Source organism: Taudactylus pleione, unplaced genomic scaffold, assembly GCF_031769625.1.
Source record: "Taudactylus pleione unplaced genomic scaffold, aTauple2 ptg000336l, whole genome shotgun sequence".
NCBI classification, from domain to species: Eukaryota; Metazoa; Chordata; class Amphibia; order Anura; family Myobatrachidae; genus Taudactylus; species Taudactylus pleione.
This window is the reverse complement of record NW_028284737.1, coordinates 4230846-4250078: the sequence shown is the minus strand read 5'-3', so window position 1 is coordinate 4250078 and position 19233 is coordinate 4230846. Positions and strand designations below refer to the sequence as shown.

Sequence of the window (19233 nt, the reverse complement as noted above, 5' to 3'; positions counted from 1 at the left end):
TCTGGCGCCGGCTTCCTGATGGTAAGTAGCAGAGTTAGGGGGAGAGTTAGAGTTAGCCACTAGGGGGAGGGTTAGGTTTAGGGTGCAGGGAGGGTAGGTTTAGGTAGCAGGGAGGGTTAGGGGGTAATGGTAGGAGAAGGGTAAGGATACATACCCACAGGTGTCTGTATCCTAACCCTGTTGAGATGCCGGTGTAGGGATTTTGACCGACTGGATGCCGAGTGCCGACATCCCGTACCCAACCCAATTTTTAAGGTATTCGCTTGCAAATGCTTTTCAGCAACTTTTATTACACCCATTACTTTATCTCACTGGTTTCCTGCTGTATGTTTCATTCATGTCTTTATTAAATTAGACCATTCTTCCTGTTGCAATGGGATACGACACAAAATGTCTGCTTTGGTAGAACTAAATCCAGTGCATGGCAGAACCTGATTCAGACCGAACACAAACAATTAATTAGTTCTCCCTGAAGCTATAAAGTCATCTCTTGAAAAGTGTTAAAGATCCATTCAGAGAGATTTTGGTAAGCTGCAGAGGGCTGGTACATGTCAATAAATCAATGGGCTGAATCAGGAAAAAAAATGAATTCTGTACATACTATGGGATTCGGAGATGGTAGTCAGACTAGTTTTAAGATGAAATTATAGTTTTTCAACTATCCTTTACACTGTAAACTTAAAAAAAAATGCTGGGTCTTCTTGCCTTCTAGGTAGGTATGTTATTTTAGATTTTTGTTCAGTTTGTCTCCTTGACTTTTTTTTTTCTATTTTGTTTTCTTTTTGTCCTTGGGTTTTAGTGTGTAGATTTTTTTTTTCAGATACATATTTTCAGTCCGCTACCTTAGCCAGAAATATGATGATTGTGTGCTAGGAATGTCGTTTGTACACTTAAAACAGGAAACTGCTGGAATTCCCATTACCATTGTGAAACACTGGGGAAACAGTGTCTCTTCTGTGCACCAGCTTGCTGGGTGAATGCATTGTTTTATTGAGCTGGGCCCATTCCAAATCACCTAGATACAAGCTATTTGGTGCAGTGTAAACACATTACTTAACTGTTACTCTTGAACTATGGAAGTGAACCTTGGCTATTTTATATAGTCCGCTTTTCCGGAGAAGGTCAAGGACGTGATTACATATCTGCTGCCTTGTGCGCTATTTTGCATGTGAGCCAATGTTATTTTTATTTTTTATTAATGGGAATTTATGGTGATGAGACACTTTTTTACATGTATAAGCAACCATATGTATAAACAACCATAATTCAGCCTGTATGAGTTCACAGCACATGGCCAATCCCTAATTGTTTGTGCATCGTTACACCACATTTATTATTATAATTGTGTATAAACTCTACTAAAATTCAATCAGGTTTCCTTGCCTTGTAACTCTTGTCTGATTCTGATCCCACCACAACGTGCCAATTCACTACAGATTGTGTGTGTGTATGTATATATAAAAACATGAGAGTTTTGCAAGCGCTGATCACTCATACATCATGTACATTTGTTCAGGGTGTTTGGTAATATATTATGTATAGCCAAATGTCAGTTCACATAAAGTGCAAAAGTGCATATCAGCAAAAGAGTACTTATCAGTGACCGTGCAGTGTGAACCGACATAGCAGTATCAAGATAATTGGCCAGACAGCTGACCATAGATGTCCATAAAGTTAAGTTATGTGTAAGAATGTGAAATGACACAGGGAAAAATTGATTACGCTTACTGAAATGTATTTAATACTTCGTTCATAAGCCTTTGTTGGTAATTACAGCTTCAAGACTCCTCCTGTATGGAGAAACTAGTCGCATGCATTGCTCAGGTGTGTCTTTGGCCCATTCTTCCACACAAACAGTCTTCAAATCTTGAAGGTTCCGTGGGCCTCTTCTATGAACTCTGATCTTTAGTTCTTTCCATAGATTTTCAATTGCATTCAAGTGAGATGATTAGTTGGGCCATTCTATCAGCTTTATTTTCATTCTCTGAAACCAATTGAGAGTGTCCTCCTTGGCTGTGTGTTTGGGATCATTGTCTTGCTGAAATGACCACCCTCGTTTCACCTTCAGCATCCTGGTAGATGGCTGCAGATTTTTATCAAGAATATCTCGGTACATTTTTCCATTCATCCTTCCTTCCTTCCTTCCTTCCTTCCGTCCTTCCTTCCGTCCTTCCTTCCGTCCTTCCTTCCGTCCTTCCTTCCGTCCTTCCTTCCGTCCTTCCTTCACACATATGAAGTATGCCAGTACCGTATGCTGAATAACAGCTCCACACCATGATATATCCACCTCCAAACTTCACTGTTGGTATGATGTTTTTTGGCTGATGTGCGGTGCCATTTCTCCTCCAAACTTGTATTATGGCATCCAAAGAGTTCAATTTTGGTCTCGTCTGACAAGATTATATTCTCCCAATATTTCACAGGCTTGTCAAAATGTTGTGCAGCGAACTTTAAACGAGCTTCCACATGATTTTTCTTAAGCAATGGAGTCTTGCGTAGTGAGCGTACACACAGGCCATGGCTGTTGAGTGCATTACTTATTGTTTTCTTTGAAACAATTGTACCTGCTAATTCCAAGTCTTTCTGAAGCTCTCCACATGTGGTCCTTGGCTCTTGGTCAACCCTTCTGATAATTCTTTTCACTCTTCTGTCGGAAATCTTGCAATGGAAGTCCCTGGGAAGACCGGTGGAGCTTGGATTTGATTCCAGGATTAATCACTATTACAAGTGCTTTTAGCCCAAAGGTATTCCCTAGGCTTTATATATGGTACGTGTGGAGTGTATAGAATTTATATGACACTAGGAAAGTCTAAATTTAATGCACTAGGAGGCACCTTTTGCCTTTATTATCTCACTGTACATGACACTGACTGCTGACCTAAATTTTGGTTATAGGGGGAAATTCTATTGTTTGTTCACGTCTGATCTCCCATCTAAAGTGACAGGAGATTAAGGGTCGATATTCAGTTGTTTTGGGCGCCATTACCTTTTGCGCACGTTGCACCTGAAAGCACTGGGTTTAGTTAAGTAAAGTCCTAATTAGTCCCAAAGCTGGACTTATCGTGTATTTCTGCTTGCCACCTCTGGATGGTGTATGCAGAAATCTTTGCGACCGATCTGAGCAACAATTGAATTGCTCTGTCGTGTGCCCATTACTTAACAGTCGCAGGCAAAAACAATTGAATTCCCCCCAAAGAGTCTTCATTTCCAGCATAATATACTAGTGTGACCATAAGGTTGCTATCTTGGCTAATAGTACAAGCCTGGCCAACCTGTGGCTCTCCAGCTTTCGTGAAACTACAAGTCCCAGCATACACTCCCACCAAACAGCTGGCAAAGTAGTTTCACAACTGCTGGAGTGCCACAGGCTAGCCATGCAATGCCTAGTAGATCTATTCGGGTATATTTACTAAAGACAAGTGGTGGTGTAGCCTACAGGATCCAATCAGATTCTGTCTATCATTTTCTAGGATGCAATAAAGAAATAGTGGTTGGTTGCTATGGGAAACACCATCACTTTTCATTTCTAGAAGCTTTAGTAAATCTACCCATTGTCTCTTTTATCTCTCACCTTTTTGGCTTTAGTTCTCTCATATTCTGCTAATGTTGCACAATGTCTGCTACATTTACAGTGATATCAGACAGGTGCTTTGAATCCTGGAGGTTTTCCAGCTATAAAAGCACTAGTGTTCACAGTCTGCAGGAGCTCATCCCCTGTCACAAGTGAAGAATTAAGCTCCAAAGAAGCCCTTTACTTCAGTGTCAGCGCAAAAGCAATTACGTACTATGGGCCTGATTCGTTACGGATAATGACTGCGATCGCTCTTGTGATTATGCACGCAGTCTCACTGCGATAGTATGCTAATCCATTGCGATCGCTATGCCGTCGCAGCACTACACAGGGACGCCCACCGTTGGCTTACACACATCCAGAATGTTTAGCAAGACTGCAATAATCGGTAACACTGAGTACCATCGCAGCCTAACGCACACTTGCACACGCTCTGACCTTACTCAGAAATTGCCCCCTGCAACAGCGTTGAAACGCACTGGCACACCTGCATTTCGTTGACCACCCCCCCCCCCGTCACCACCCACAAACGGCACTTCCTGCCAATTACTCTGCGATGGGTCTGCGTAGTCTCTGCGATCGCACTCCCGATCGCAGCGCCTGGTTCGTGCACATGCGATGCATGAGCAGACTGCAAAAATTGGCCGATTGTGTGTGTAATCGCAGTTGCGATCCTTGCTGAATCAGGCCCTAAGCTCTCTGCTTCTCTCGCTGGAAAAGTGCTAACGTTCAGAGCTCCTGTCTCACACTACACCATCATTTACTGCAGTTTAGGGTCTGTGTGAATTAAACATTTTACCCAGGGCAGAATAAGTCTGTCTTTGGTTTGATTTCTCAAGCAAAATGTCAGATTTCTCAACCTGCAAATATCGAAAAATGGAAACTGTTTTATTCTAAACCTCTATTTCTGTCATCATAATACACTGATTTGTTTATTTTCAACTGTTAAGATGCGCATCTGCTCTTAATAAAATGTCTTCTCAGTCAAAAAATGTGCCCAATAGTTGCTGCCTTGGGGGGAGAAGCTTTGGCTTTATATTTATTAGTACCATGTTGCAAAAAGTATTCCCTCTTTACCAGCACACCAGGAGTGACATTGCGCATTAGGGCTGTAGGGAGCTGTGTTTATAGAGCTGGGAGTAGTTTCGCTATTTACTTAGCTCCTCTCTGCCTTACACTTGTGTGCTGTGAGGGAGCTGCCCTATCTGGACAGCTTGTCAGAATGAGGCATAGCTGTGGTCTTGCATCTGTAAAGAAGGAATATTAACAAGGGCTCCTGCCAATGTGAGGGATAACTAATTCATTCACCATGCATTTAGAGGGGACAGTCTTGCTCTTTCTGCCAAAGTGAAGGGCATGAACTATTGTTGATTACCGGACGTTTCCTTTCTGCCAAACTGAAGACTTCAGTGTATTTATTGGAATCCTATAGTTTATAGAACGCCCACTTAGAAGCCTCTACTTGACAACCAAGGAAGGGGACGGTCTACTACAGCAGCTGGCACCAAACCGCGTGTGTGTAGGTGTTAGACTGCCACCTTCTGCAGTCAATAAAACCATTGTTCAATGGATGGTCTTCACTCGGCTGGTTATCTGTAAGTGACATACCTGTGTACACCAATAGTGGCCATCTATGGTGCATCTGTCTCCTGGAGGCAGTCTAAAGGACCCAAACTGTATGTGAATCGCTCAATACTCAAGTTATTTGTTTTTTGTTGGGTTTTTTTTGGGGGGGGGGGATCTTTAGTTTCTTGATTTTTGCTAGCTAAGTAATAGAATGCTTTACAAAGCACTTCACAATGAAATGGCATCAGGATCCCAATCATAATTGAATAGAAAAAAGTGGTGTGTGGAAACACTGACAGTGGCTTGGACTAGTTTAATTAAGGGTCTGGATTTTGTTTTTATGTCTTAATTGCTTGTAGCAGCGAAAACAATTGGTGCCTTGAGCTAGCAGCCCATTTTGTTTAGTCTTTAAGACTAAATTTCTGTTGTCTTTTCTTTCACAGTCAGTGGAAAGCAGAATGGATTTTTATTATTGAGAATACATTCTCGCATTACATTTGTGGAACTTGCCTTTTATAAGCAATTATGCTTCTGAATCCTGTCTAATTCATATTTATTATGTGGTCTTATACTCTAGGTGTTTGGTATAAAAGATGGACAAGAATTCAATAGACAATGTCTAGATAGTCAACAGATGTTAAACAGGCAATAGGTCAACAGGGACGATGGTCGACAGGTACCAAAGGGTGACACAAAGATGCTTGACACAATAATGGCTGACATGTTGATTTTTTTTTCCCTAACTGCCGGGGTAAGTGTCTAACCACCCAACCCCCCCTCTCCCCAAAAAAAGTCAACATTTTGACCATTCATGTCGACCTGTCGCCTGTCTAGACATTGTCTAACTTTTTACTGTATCTTTTAATTGGAACCCCTCTATAGAGTGTGATACTGAGGGACAGACACTTGCTGTATTGGATGAAACCTAGGATTTCTCATTGAGCTTTTCTTAAAGTCCATGTCTGTATCTCCAAACTACCTGTCCTCCAGTGTGCTGTATTCACAGCAGAGAACTCATAAACAACAGTTTACAATAGGGATCAGTATTCCCTTTCCTCCCACACCCCAAAATAAAATGTTGGTATGTTAATTGATTGTGACAGAATTTGCCCTAGTATGTGCGCACACTTGTATGTTGAATAATTTAGACTGTAAGCTCCAATAGTGCAGGGATATGAGTGACCAATAGTCCCTGTTGAGCTCTTTGTAAATTGGTGGCGTTATATAAACCACAGTAATTCTAATCTGTATTATATAATTTTACACTGTTACCTCTAATAGTCCTTTTCTCTCTTTCCTACTTCGTTCCCTGTAACCTCCTCCTAATGTTGCTAAGGGCTCTATTTACTTTTATCCGCATTAAAATGAAAATTGTAGTGTGATATTTCCAATATCACAGGGATTTAGTAAAAATCCCTTGCAGGGACAGAGCTTGTGATAAAGTGCTGTCCCTGCGAATCCCCCACTGCAGCCTTATCACGGTATTTTTCGGAAAAAATATGACCGGCTGCCGCTACTCGTCCCCAATGCGGGCAGCCCCTCCCCTCGACCACGACCTCACGGCCACCCCCTCCTTCATCCAGTGAAACCCCTTACTTTTACTTACCTCCAGTCAGGTCATCGCTGCTCCGATGATGTCCTCCCTACAGGCCTCCGGTCAGCTGGTCTCACATCCTGCACTGTGACCCAGCCAGCTGTTTAATGCAGCAGCTGACCAGGATCACAGTACAGGAGCTGGGAGACCAGGTGACCTGAGGGAGGACCTCACCGGAGCACCGGCCCTGGACTCAGGTAAGGGTTTTTTTGGGTTTTTTTTTTAGCAGTAATCAGCTTGTGCCTGTTAGAGCAGAGCAGGAGTCCGGTGACTGGGGAAAAGCCTGGATAACACCACCACAGGGCTTCCCCCGGTATTTTTTCACATTTTATTTTTAGTAAATCTCAGGCAGATTGCATTTCCCATTACAATAATGGGAAATGTGATCTGTTTACTAAACATATGTGATAATTAGGGGTTGGAGTAGAATTTTACGAATTCTACTACAATGGCCCTTTAGTAAATTTAGGTGAAACTAAAATAATGTGAAAAGGGTGTGAAAACACCCTTTTTCACTTTATTTTAGTAAAAATAATGTTAATAAATAGAGACCAAAATGTTTTAAAGATTACAAACTACACGTACAATCGTCACATTTTTTTATGTTGTTTTAGTTTTACATAATGTTCTTTTATAAATAAACTTTTATTTAAAAAAAAAAAAAAAAACACATGAAGCAGTATTTTTTGTTTTGCATAGTGTTCAGTTACAATGTTCTATAGCATGCGCACAGCATCTATTCATCCTGAGAGAAAAGCTTGGGGGAAGCCCAGCCCCTCTGTAAGTCCTGGGCACGCCCCCAATTGTGGCAAATTGGAGGCGCCCCCTCTCCAGCTGGCCACGTTCCCTTTTTGGGAGCTCGTACATTTTCGGCACGTGCATAGACTCCCTGACAGTCCCCTCAGCACTTTTCCCTTTCTCACAGCCCCTAGCGGGAACACTACGAAGTTGATATCTGTGTAATAATCTGGTATATGTTTCTGGGTGTTGCTACATTAGGCTGTTGTGAGCAAAGTGGTCTTTCCTTTGTGGGAGCCCTGAGTCTCCAGTGTTCTGTATTGCTGCATCAAGCTGACCTAAAATGTCATATCTTCATTCATTTACCAGTACATAAGGAGATTAGTAAGATGGGTACACACTGGAGCGATGCGTTCTTTGTAACGATATGGTGGCCGATGGGTATCTGCGGTACACCTCAAAACGATGTAATTACGTTGGTGCAAAAACTACTTAACCGATTTTCATGAAAACTGCATCATTTTATAGTGGATCCTCCTAGAAATAACCTGCACTTTGTTTCAATCCCAATCTGTCAATGTAAAACTGAGCCATAACATAAACAAAATGTATTGGCCTCATCAATACAAGAGGTGTGTGTGTGTGTGTGTGTGTGTGTGTGTGTGTCACCATACGAGCGGCTGGTAAGGGGTGGGGGGCACGGGCAACAGCTACTGTTGTAATTTACTTTTAGCTACTTTCTGTTCAAATTACTTTTGTGGTGGTGTTGCCCCACCCAATGTTAAAGGATGATGGTGGCTGCTGTGATTTACCCTGACCACCTTCCACAAAGGGAATTGTCTTTTTCAAGACATTGAACAATAAACGCCTTTTAAGCTGACTGCATCTGTATGCTGTGACCACCAGAATAGTGCAAAATGCTGTTCCATTCTCGGGCTGTTCTGTAATGAGCCCAGTGTCTACAAACTAAAGCCCTCTGCCAGCTACCCTGCAGAGACTGGTCCATGATGAGGGAGCATTGGAAATGATCTGACACTGTCCAGGAAGTGTTGCATCAACGTGCCCACACATACCCAGACGTAAGCGGTCCAGGTGCCGACGTAGAGCCATGCTAGAAGTGCTTCAGGTGCCAGTGTAGGAACCTGGGGGAGAGTGGTTCCAAGTGCCGATAGTAGGAGCTTGGTGGTGGCTGAGTGTTACTTGGCCACGGTGCAGTTGGTGGAGTCGGTAACAGGCGGTTACTGACCGTAAGAAGAAATCCATTATACCCCAAGATCAGTGGGATCAAAAAATAATCTGTCATCGCTTGGCGAGGTCATCCGGTCACAATGATAGAATATTTTTGGGCTCTTACAGACGGGTTGAAAATAAGTCTGGCATGCATAGCAAAAATACACCCCCCCAATAATGAAATATGATATGAAAGTATGTAAATTTTGAGCCAGAAAACTTGTAATTAACTTTCAAAAAGCGGCATGTGTATACGTTTTCTTTTAGCTTTTATTTTCTTGTGCTGAATCAATGCAGCAAAACATTGTTTTAATAATATATTATATACCAGAAGGGTTTCTTTCAATCGGCCACTATTCCATCATGTCTTCTCGTCTACCAGTCGATCGCCTTACGGAGAGCAATATGTAAACTGCACATCCATCTCCTACATCTTAATTGAGTTGAGTACTGTTAATCACTTACCATGCAGATTGCACATTTCCTGCTATTACAGGAGCACTCACATTAAAGAGGAACTTGCTGTGTCTTATTTGTAATAGAATTATGTATGTCTTATAAATGACCTGTTTTTTCCATTCTACATGGATTGTTTAACAGCTGGGAAACCAGAAATAGTTGGTGAGCTTCATTTCTGAGCTGCACTGAGGTGTAGGTGGACCTGACAATGGTCTTGTCTTATACTGTGTTATGCACTATGCACACATTTCCTCTTTTGCCTAATTAAAGTGATGCAGTGGGTGATTTACAGGGGTTGGGTATGAAATATCGGCAGTTGGGATGCCTACTGTCAAAATACAGACAGTGGCATCCTGGTGCTCGGTATCCCGACAGGCAGTGGCGTCCCTCCCTGTGGTTATCATCACTGAGGTCCCTCACTGTGACAGGAGTCGAGTGTTGCACTTAATGCTACAGTGCAGCATCCGGCTCCTGTCACTGAGGGGGAGCCAGCACCTTTGTGTCACCCCTCGGTGGGTGACACTCGTTTGCATCCCGCACCCCCCTTGTGATGCCACTGCTGACGGGTGAGGTGAGAATTCTAACCCTTCCCCCCCCCTTCTCCCCCGCACCTTAACACTTCCTGTTGGTGCCTAACCCCAACCTCCCCCTCCCAAAGTCTAACCCCACCCCTGCTGCGGCTAGCAGCTAAGACGCCACTGGTATACCTTCGTTTGGCGTCTGTCGAGATTCCGGCATCTGGATTTAGTTAGGCGTTGGGATTTCGACGCCTATCTTTAGTACCGGGTCGAGATTTCGATGGCCGGTATCCCGATTTAAAGCACACACCTCAGGCCTAACCTGGTAACAAATAAAATGACCATACAGCATATTGTGACATTAAATAACAGGGTATTATAATGTTAATGTCAAATAGTTGACGGATGACATAGGCTGAATTATATAGTTGTATAAAAATTGGCCCCACTGCTGCACTTTAAACATGAGGAGAATACTTTTTTTTTTTTTTTCTTTAGGACTTTTTTTTTTGTTTTTTATTATTATTATTTATTTATCTTTTTATTTTTTTTACACCACGTTGCTCTCATTTGTTTGTGGGGGATAATGGTCCACTGTAATGATCACCACTGTAATGGAACTTAGTGGAGTTGTCTGCTATATTCCATACTTTTTGCTTAAACTAGAAAGCTTGGAGTAAATATTGGATTTGATTGGACTGGCTTGAAAATGGAAATTTTTTAAGTTATCAACATTTGGAAACAAAGAAATAATTTTGTAAGGAGGTCTTGAACCTAAGGGGGAAAAGTTAATTTCTCTTGTGCGCTGAAGGACAGTACGCTTGTCTGCAGTACCTGGCGGATTTTAGAAGGAGACGATTCTATTTGCTGAGAACATGCTGTACATTCAGATTGCAAGTAATCATAGTACATTTTCTTGAGTCCAAAGGAAATGTAATCTGCTGCCTATAATTTCCTTCCTCCTCTGCAAAAATAAAATGAATCGGAATGTTACAGCATCAAAGGTTCCTTCAAAAAGTTAAAAGCAGGAGAACCATAGGGTGTGATGGAGCTGGTTATGCTGCAGCTTTATCTGCCGTTACAGATGTTTGCGATTACTGCCTCCGCAAACCATTGTCAAAAAACTTCATCCGATCTCCAATGGCTGCGGAGTAGCAGATGTGGAATTAGGTTTCAAACAAAGTGTGTATGTAATGGTTTACACGTGGATAGGAGCACAGAACAGCAGGCTCTTTTCAGGAAGAAAACGTCTGGTCGAGGCTACGTTTTACTGAAACTTTAATTTTCCAAACCTGCGTTTCATCAGTGAGTAAGATTTCCTACATTACATTAAACGTGTTGCCTGCAGCCTCTACCATACGGCACTAATCCATAGGCATTGCAGTATAAACCATTTAGTTAGAACCAACCTGTGGAGCTCTGGCTGTTGGGACAAGAGGTATATTATATTGTAAGGTAAACAAACTAAATGGATTTTAAGCAGTGTGTGTTTATGGAGCTCCCTCTTCTAACCCCCCTTCCAAGCATGTTGTTGTGGTGTTATTGTGTGTGTGTGTGTTTATTGTTGCCAACCTTTTTATATTAATTTATAATATTACGCTCATAACTCATCTTAAACATAAATATGTATTTACAGTAGGGATGTGCAGGCTCGGATAGGTTCGAGTTTGCACGTGGAGTTCGGATTTTTCCCTCCAAAAAAACGGAACTCAGAACGAGGCAAAACGTCATCTTACATGGACGAACATCATCATTCCTGGTCTTTTGTCCAGGAATGATGATGTTCGTCCATGTAAGATGACGTTTTGCCTCGTTCTGAGTTCCGTTTTTTTGGAGGGAAAAATCCGAACTCCACGTGCAAACTCGAACCTATCCGAGCCTGCACATCCCTAATTTACAGATGTGTCCTCATACACCTAGCGTCCGTTCGCTAAAAGGCGCGCGACTGAGCTGCTACGAGAGGTGTAGCGTAGCTTCTTTTACTGTCGTCTTCGCATTGCAGACACAGCGAAACACCTTTAACCGCTCAGGATTTAGTTTTAAACTTACAATGTCGCAGCACATTGGAACTCGTCCTGAGGAAAAGCCAGGGGCGCTGCTGTAGCAGTTTGTATACAGATTCAGGTTAATTCGCACACAGATATATACAAGTGTCGCATATTAAATTGCAATCTAGCAGAGTAGTTTTGTAGCCTCCAGTTGCTTTTCACAAAAAATGAAGCTCATTTGCATAAAAGTCTAGCGGTCGAGACGCCCGGAGCCCCATTGCCCCCCCCCCCCCCCGGGATGCTGCAAACGGCCAAATTGGCACTCTTGTGAACAGGAATAGGCGCATGCATAGTAAACGCTACCCAGCCAGTGCCAGTAAGAAAAGGATCATGGCACATAAAATCCCTCACAACGAACAGTACAAGGAAACTGGGCAGCTGCGCCAAAGAGCACTCGGAAAGGAAGCAGCCTCCCAGCCTCCTAAGACTGAGGCTGCCAGTGTAAGGGGCACTTCAGTGTGTGGCATAATTTGTAAAGGGCATTACTGTGATTTAACGAGAATAAGAGGCACTACTGTGTGGCAACATTTTAATTGGGGGGACTACTGTGTGGCCACACCCCTTCCCAGCGATATTACACTTTTTTTTTTTTTTTTTTTTATGCCTATGGTGCATGCTCTCCCAGCTTGAGGTATGGTGGGGGGTTCCAATGCTTTTTATGTACACAGGGCACCAAAGTGTGTAGTTATGGCTCTGCTTTGGTGTGCACAGATGTGTTCAGCACCCCTGCCCTAATAAAATCCTACAGTGAACACTATCTAATCCTCTACAACTGCTAAAGTAGGGCTTGGTCAATTGGGAAAATTTTTTCCCTTTTCTTTGTGTGTGACCTACACCAATGAATTCCAGCTTTACCTAAGAGAACCAACCAAGTACCAAATGTCTGACTATGGCACATGTATGAATCCCCTGCAAGATGAGCTCTGCAGAGCACCCTAGGGCCCTAGGTAAGATACCGTTTTGGGCCCCCCCTCCCTCAAACAATCCATAGCACTGCATAGCACTCAGATGGGTCCAAGGAGGAAAGTTTTTGTGCAGGGGCTGCAGGAACTGGCTGGGGGGGGGGGGGGTGTTGATAGTCCCACGACTTCTCATTGGCTGGTGGAGGCGGTCCGCGAGCCGTGATTGGCTCGCAGCCGGCTCCAGATACAAAAAGCCAACCCCTTTTTTAATTGACATCCGGTCCGCGAGCCAGGATTGGCTGGCGGCCGGTGCTCTGCTAACTGCAGTGTAGCTCCCGTCTCCAGGCTAGCCTAGCGCCGCTCCAGTGCCATTTGCCGAATGAGATGTGTCCCCAGCGGGAAACATCTCCTTGCAATCCCAGCGCTGGTACATTCTCTAATATGAGGCAAGGATGAAGTGGCGACTGAGATGTTGTCGGAGCTCCCCCCCGTCCCATTTTTAGCTGGCTTGCAGCGTGCCTGAGCTCCTCAATTGGCTCTTCCTTCCCCTGCCTCCCTCAGTCAGTGTTATTGCAGAGGGAGGGGGGGGGGGGGGGGGAAGGTGGCCAAGTAAGTGACTGACATGTCAAATGTGGCGCTTTAGTCAAACCCTGCCCTGTAACTCTGCCCCCTCCCTCCTCCCAAGTCTTGCTGCTTCAATTATACTGCCTGCTTGTGTGCGAAACAGCGCAGCCGGGCCAGGTTCTCTTCGGGGATGGATTTCAGGGGGGCACAGCCATGGGACCCGCCGTGCCCTAGGCGGCCGCTTTGGTTGCCTAGCTGTAAATACGCCCCTGGAGCTCTTATGTGTTTTTTTTATACAGTGAATAATGTACACTTGTATGTTGTTCTAATATTAATTATATTTGTGAGAGCATAGACTAAGAAGTGGGAGGAGTCTGGAATCGTAAGGGGAGGAATCTATGCCAGATGCTGATGCTGCGGTGGGCCTGTTGTGTTCTTTAAATGCCAGGGCCTTATTTAGTCCCAGTCCGACCCTGCCTATCACACATTGAATGTAGAGCATTTTAGTCTGTAATTGTGTTAGGGTCTTTTTTTTGTTGTAATGTTGCAGTAGTTGCTGCCAATCCTAATCCAGGAAAAATCCAAAAATAACTTCTGTGCTAATTTTTTTTTTTTTATTCAAATTATCCCTCCAGATTGTAAACTTGCAAGCAGGGCCCTCATATATCTTTTGTCTGTCAGTTATCACCCAGGCTAAAGGGGAATCCCGACCCCGGCAAGGGGTTGAATGACTGGCGTCGAAATCCCGACGTCTGTCATTTTACCTATGCCGGGAGCCCAACACCCGCGGGGGGGGTTTAGGTTTAGGGTTCCCAGGGGGAGGGGGGGACTTAGGGTTAGGCTAGGGGAAAGGGGGGTTAGGGTTAGGCACTCCCGGGGGGAGGTTAGGGTTAGGCACACCCCCCCCAGAGGACTTAGGTTTAAGCGGCGGGGAAGGGGGGGTTAGGTTTAGGCATGCGACCGGCGGTAAATCATACTGAATCCTAATCAACCATGAAACACCCGCTGTATCATCCATTTTTATGAGCTTCGGTATAGTAAATGGGTCGAATTGTAGCAAACCTTGAATGGCTAAATGATCCTATAGTAAATCTATTTGTGCTGAACCTCCCTTTTTATTTATTAGCCTTTACTCTGATTACTGTTGGAACATCAGTATCCTTATAGCTGTGGCTGCTGGTATGCGGAATGCTTTAGCAGCTTTGATTGGGTCTTTGTAAGCACAGAAAGAATGTAATGTGGTGGTGTTTATTGCCAGCCTAAGTTCTAATGAGAAGGGACTGACTTTCATGTGTGTCATTAAATGAAAAGGACTATAGAACAGTTTTTTGCATTTACCAGTTTGATAGAACTGCATTCTCTTGAATAGTCATCTTTCTTGGCATGGGGTGCAGAGTGGGACTGGTGACTTCTTAAATTTTGTAGATTCTTCTCCGAGATTTATTTAGTTATTTATATAGAACACACATATTATACAGTGCTTTACTGAGAATATTTCAGTAATTCACATCAGTCCCTGTCCCAGTGGAGCTTACAATCTATATTCAATACTTGCCTAATCTCCTGGACCTGCGGGAGGCTCCTCATTTTTCGGGTAGGCCTCCGCACCCGCAGAAGAGTAGGTACTCCTCCCGCATCCTGCCCACATCCTAGTGAAGTAGGCATAATGAGGAGAATAATACAGAGAATCCACAGGGCCTAATGACTCGTTTCTATGATAGTTGTGCCATTTGGTCCTGCCCCCTATTCAAATATGCATAATCCAGCCCTGCCCCCATCACAGCCCACCTGCATCTGCTCCCTGGGCTTCTTCCAGAGAGGAAATTACTAAAGTAGGTAAGTATGCTATATTCCATACACATGTACACTAGGGTTAATTTATTTCAGGCCTTGGTGATAATCGAACCTAAGACCTCATTGCTGTATGGCAGCAATGTTAACCCAATGTGACTTTCAGGATTAGTTTAGTATATTGAGACATGGGGTAGATTTACTAAAGCTTCTAAAATTGAAAAGTGGTGGTGTTGACCATAGCAACCAGATACTAGCTATAATTTCTTTATAGAATCCTAGAAAATGAGACATAATCTGATTGGTCGCTATATGTAACACCTCCACATTTCTAACGGCTAAAAGCATGCCACATACCATTGAATCTCTAAAAACCATATTGTGTGGTACTTTGCTCTCTGGCTCACCACTCCTGTCTTCAGACCTTCTCTCCCTCATCTTAGGTGACTTCAATATCCCTATTGATGTCCCTACTGAGCCCTCTGCCTCTACCCTCATTTTACTACTTGGTCTCTCTCAGTGGACCTCCTCTCCCATGTGAATGGACACTCGTTTGATCTGGTCTTCACTCACTGTTGTGATGTTTCACATGTCACCCATTCCATCTCTTTGACATTCATCTTCTCTCCTTTTAAGTTACCCCTCATGTCTTCTCTGCCTGCCACGGCCACCGTTACTAAGGGCATCCTTATCCTTCCTACTTGACTTTCTTCTCTCCCCCATTGTGTATCTCTTCTGCCCTGACCAAGCCATTTCTCTATACAATGTCTCCCTTACATCAGCTCTAGACTCTGTTGCTCCAGCGGTCACTACTCACCTTGGCAGATCCACACCTCAACCTTGGCATTCAAAAGGCACCACATACCCAAAAAAGTGCTCTGAAACCTCTGTGCAACAGTGGAGGAAATCGTGCTCCAATGCAGACCTCCTTCATTTCAAATTTATGCTGTCAACCTACAGTTCTGTCCTTTCCCTCTCTAAACAGTCTTATTTCAAGACCCTTATCTCCTCTGTGTCGCTTTGCCACTCTCAATGCCCTCCTCTGCCCCCTTACTCCTTGCACCCTCTCCTCTGACTTCACCATGCGCTTCACATCTAAAATTTAATCCATACCCCAGGACATCACAACCCACCACACCTTCACCACCCCATCCCCTACTTTGCCTGCCTGCCTATCCCCATCCATTTTGTCAACTCTGACTTCTCCCCTCTAACTGGAGATGAGGTCAGGGCCCTAATCTGGTCCCTCTTACCCCCTGACCCTAACCCTTCTCACTTCCTCCGCTCCATTTCTCCCGATGCCTGTTCCCCTCTTACCCATCTCTTCAATCTCTTCCTCTCATCGGGAACTGCCCCCTCTGCATTCAAGCATGCCATTGTCTGCCCATTCTTAAACCCGCCCTTGATCCTGACCATGTCTAATTACTGCCCCATCTCTCTCCTCCCCTTTGCCTTCAAAGTCCTTGAGCGGATTGTACACAACCACTTTACTTACTGCGTTTCTTTGCTCCTGCTCCCTGCTTGACCCATTCAGTCTGACTTTCTTCCCCTCCACACCACATAAACTGTCTTGAGTCAGTGGTGACCTCCTTGCTGCTATATCAAAGGTCCTCTTCTCTCTGCTGTTTCTCCTTTATGTCTCTGCTGCTTTTGACAATGTGGACCACTCTCTCCTCCTGCAAATCCTCGGCCTGCATGATACTGCTCCCTCCTGGCTGTCCTCTTACCTCTCTGACCATTATATCTCCACCTCTCACGACTACACCCCCCCCCCCCCACACACACACACACACTTCATCTGCCAGTAGGTGTTCACCAAGGCTCTGTTCTTAGACCTCTCCAATTCTCCATTTTATACATCCTCTTTAGGGGGGGGGGCGGGCGGCAGGCATTTATCAAAAAACTCATTTCCAAAGCTATCTTGGCACAATGTTACCGCTCAAGATCGCATTGCAGGATGCGATTTTACAGGCTGCATGTATTAACCCCCGCAGGGACAGGGGATTCGAAAGGAACCCATCCTTGTGATGTGCTCTGATTGCTGCCAAGGCTACTGTGCATGCGCAGTCCCGCTGACCACACATGCGCGGCTGCCAATGCTGGGGAGGGTTCAGGGGGAACCCTCCGCCTGCTAAATTTGCAATGTGTATCCCATAGTCTCAAGCAAGCTACTGCCATCTTTAGGTGGCAGCATCGCATCCACCATAGAAACCTATGGGGGTTGTGGCTGCTGGCTGAAATGGAGTGATCTCAGCAGGTATCAGAGATATCTGCTGCAATCCTCTGTCATACATTTGGGGGATAGTAAATATTTTCAGTTACCCCATGGAAACTGATTGTTTTTGGGAAATAAGCTGCAAATATTTATTGATAAATGGGCCTTTAGCCGAGCTCATCAGCTCTTTTAGCCTCCAATATAATCTTGGCGTTCCCGCTAGGCTGTTTTAGCAGGGCGTGGAGCCCTGCCCTCCTTCTGGAGGGCAAAAAGCACCCTGCCCTCCAGAAGGAGGGCAAAAAGCGCCCTGCCTTCACAGCCTGCGCCGTCTTCACCCGCGGGTCGCAGTGTCCCGCGTGTGGAGAAATGTGCGGTGACCCGGTCACTGCCGGAGAATAGACGCCGAGCGCATGCGCAGTGCTTGGGGGCTGCCCGGCGTGTCCGTAGGTGCCGGGCACGCCCCCAAGAGTGCCGAAAAGGGGACTCGTTTTATAGGCACGCCCCCTTTTGATGGCTGGCCACGCCCCCTTTTCGGATGTGCGTGCACTAAGGTGCCCTCTCTAGCTCCAGCGGCAGGCAGGGAGCCGGAGCTAGAGTGAACACTATAATCTCTATGCTGATGACACTCAGATCTACCTCTCCTTCTTACCTTTTCCCCCTCTCTCCTCACTCGTATCTCAAAATGTGTCTCTGCCTCTGACTCTTGGATGTCTCAGCACTTTCTTAAACTTAACATGTCTAAGACTGAGATGATCTTCCTACCCACACAAATTGCTTCACATTGGTCATTTCCCAACTGGGCTACTGTAACCTCCTCTTATCTGTCCTCCTTGACTCCCCCCTCTCCTCAATCCAATCTATACTGCTGCTGCCCCACTCATCTTCCTCTCCAAACGTACTACATCTTCCTCCCTTCTCATACAAGCCCTATACTGGTTCTCTTTCCCCTTCAAACTCCTCACACTTACTTACAAAGCCTTTACCGAATTCTCTCAATCTAAGTTGTTATTATTATTTCAATGTCTTGCGTAACTTGCTAAAGGATTCCACGCTGTAGCTCCTGATGCATCTGTGTCAGAGACACTTTTATTAAAGGGCAATTAGCTAAAAGTATCTCTGTAGAGAAATGCCGGGTAAGTTGCACCCGTTGTGGGTAAACAAAGCAAAATTATTGAGGCCTTTAATAATCTTTCCTGCACTTCAAATCAATAGAACCGTAAAGCTGAGAGGTTGAGATATGTTAGTGCTGTCCAGCTCAGGGATCCTGTGAGTAGGGAGTTTCCATGTTCCCCAGGGTTCCTGTCATTAGGGAGTTTCCATGTTCCACAGGGATCCTGTGAGTAGGGAGATTCCATATTCCCCAGGGATCCTGTGAGTAGGGAGATTCCATATTCCCCAGGGATCCTGTGAGTAGGGAGATTCCATGTTCCCCAGGGCAGTGCTCATGGTTTGGACATCTGAGCCTGGTTGGTGCACTCTCATGGCTCGTTTTTCCAAACACTGACTAGCTTCTATGCTTAATTGGATTTTAGCACCACTTCCTTTTCCGTCATCTGGAAGCTATTCATTTTTCCATAATTGCTAATTGTGGTTTTGTACAGTCAGAAAGGTTGTTAAATCATTGGAACTAAATAAACTTCATCTCATATTCTGTTCTTACTTTGTCAGATTGCTGTATGTGGGTAGTTTTGTTAATTGGAATGAAGACTATTAAGAACAGTTGTACTGGTATGTCAGGAGTTCCATCTCAGTATAATGGGTATTCAACATGCGGCCCTCCGGCTGTTGTGGATCTACACATGCCAGCAGGTCATGCCACAGTTTCAGCTCGCCCTAATAACAATATTCTGTCAGGGCATGCTGGGATATGTAGTTCAACAGCTGCTGCAGGGCCACATGTTAAATACCCCTGCTGTATAGTAATATAACATAGAAGTTTGTGTGATGATTAAATATATACTGTATATATCCTTTTAAATTCTGTATTGTATAGTACAATGTACGTTTATTCATAGTTTTGTCTTACAAGGCTTATAG

The 19233-nt window shown here is 44.4% G+C and overlaps 1 protein-coding gene across 3 annotated transcripts in view; it reads left to right on the top strand.

Moving 5' to 3' along the window:
* The window catches only part of LHFPL2 (LHFPL tetraspan subfamily member 2), a 114272-nt gene that overhangs the window by 23897 nt on the left and 71142 nt on the right, over positions 1-19233 (top strand). The gene's annotated exons all lie outside the window — the stretch shown is intronic.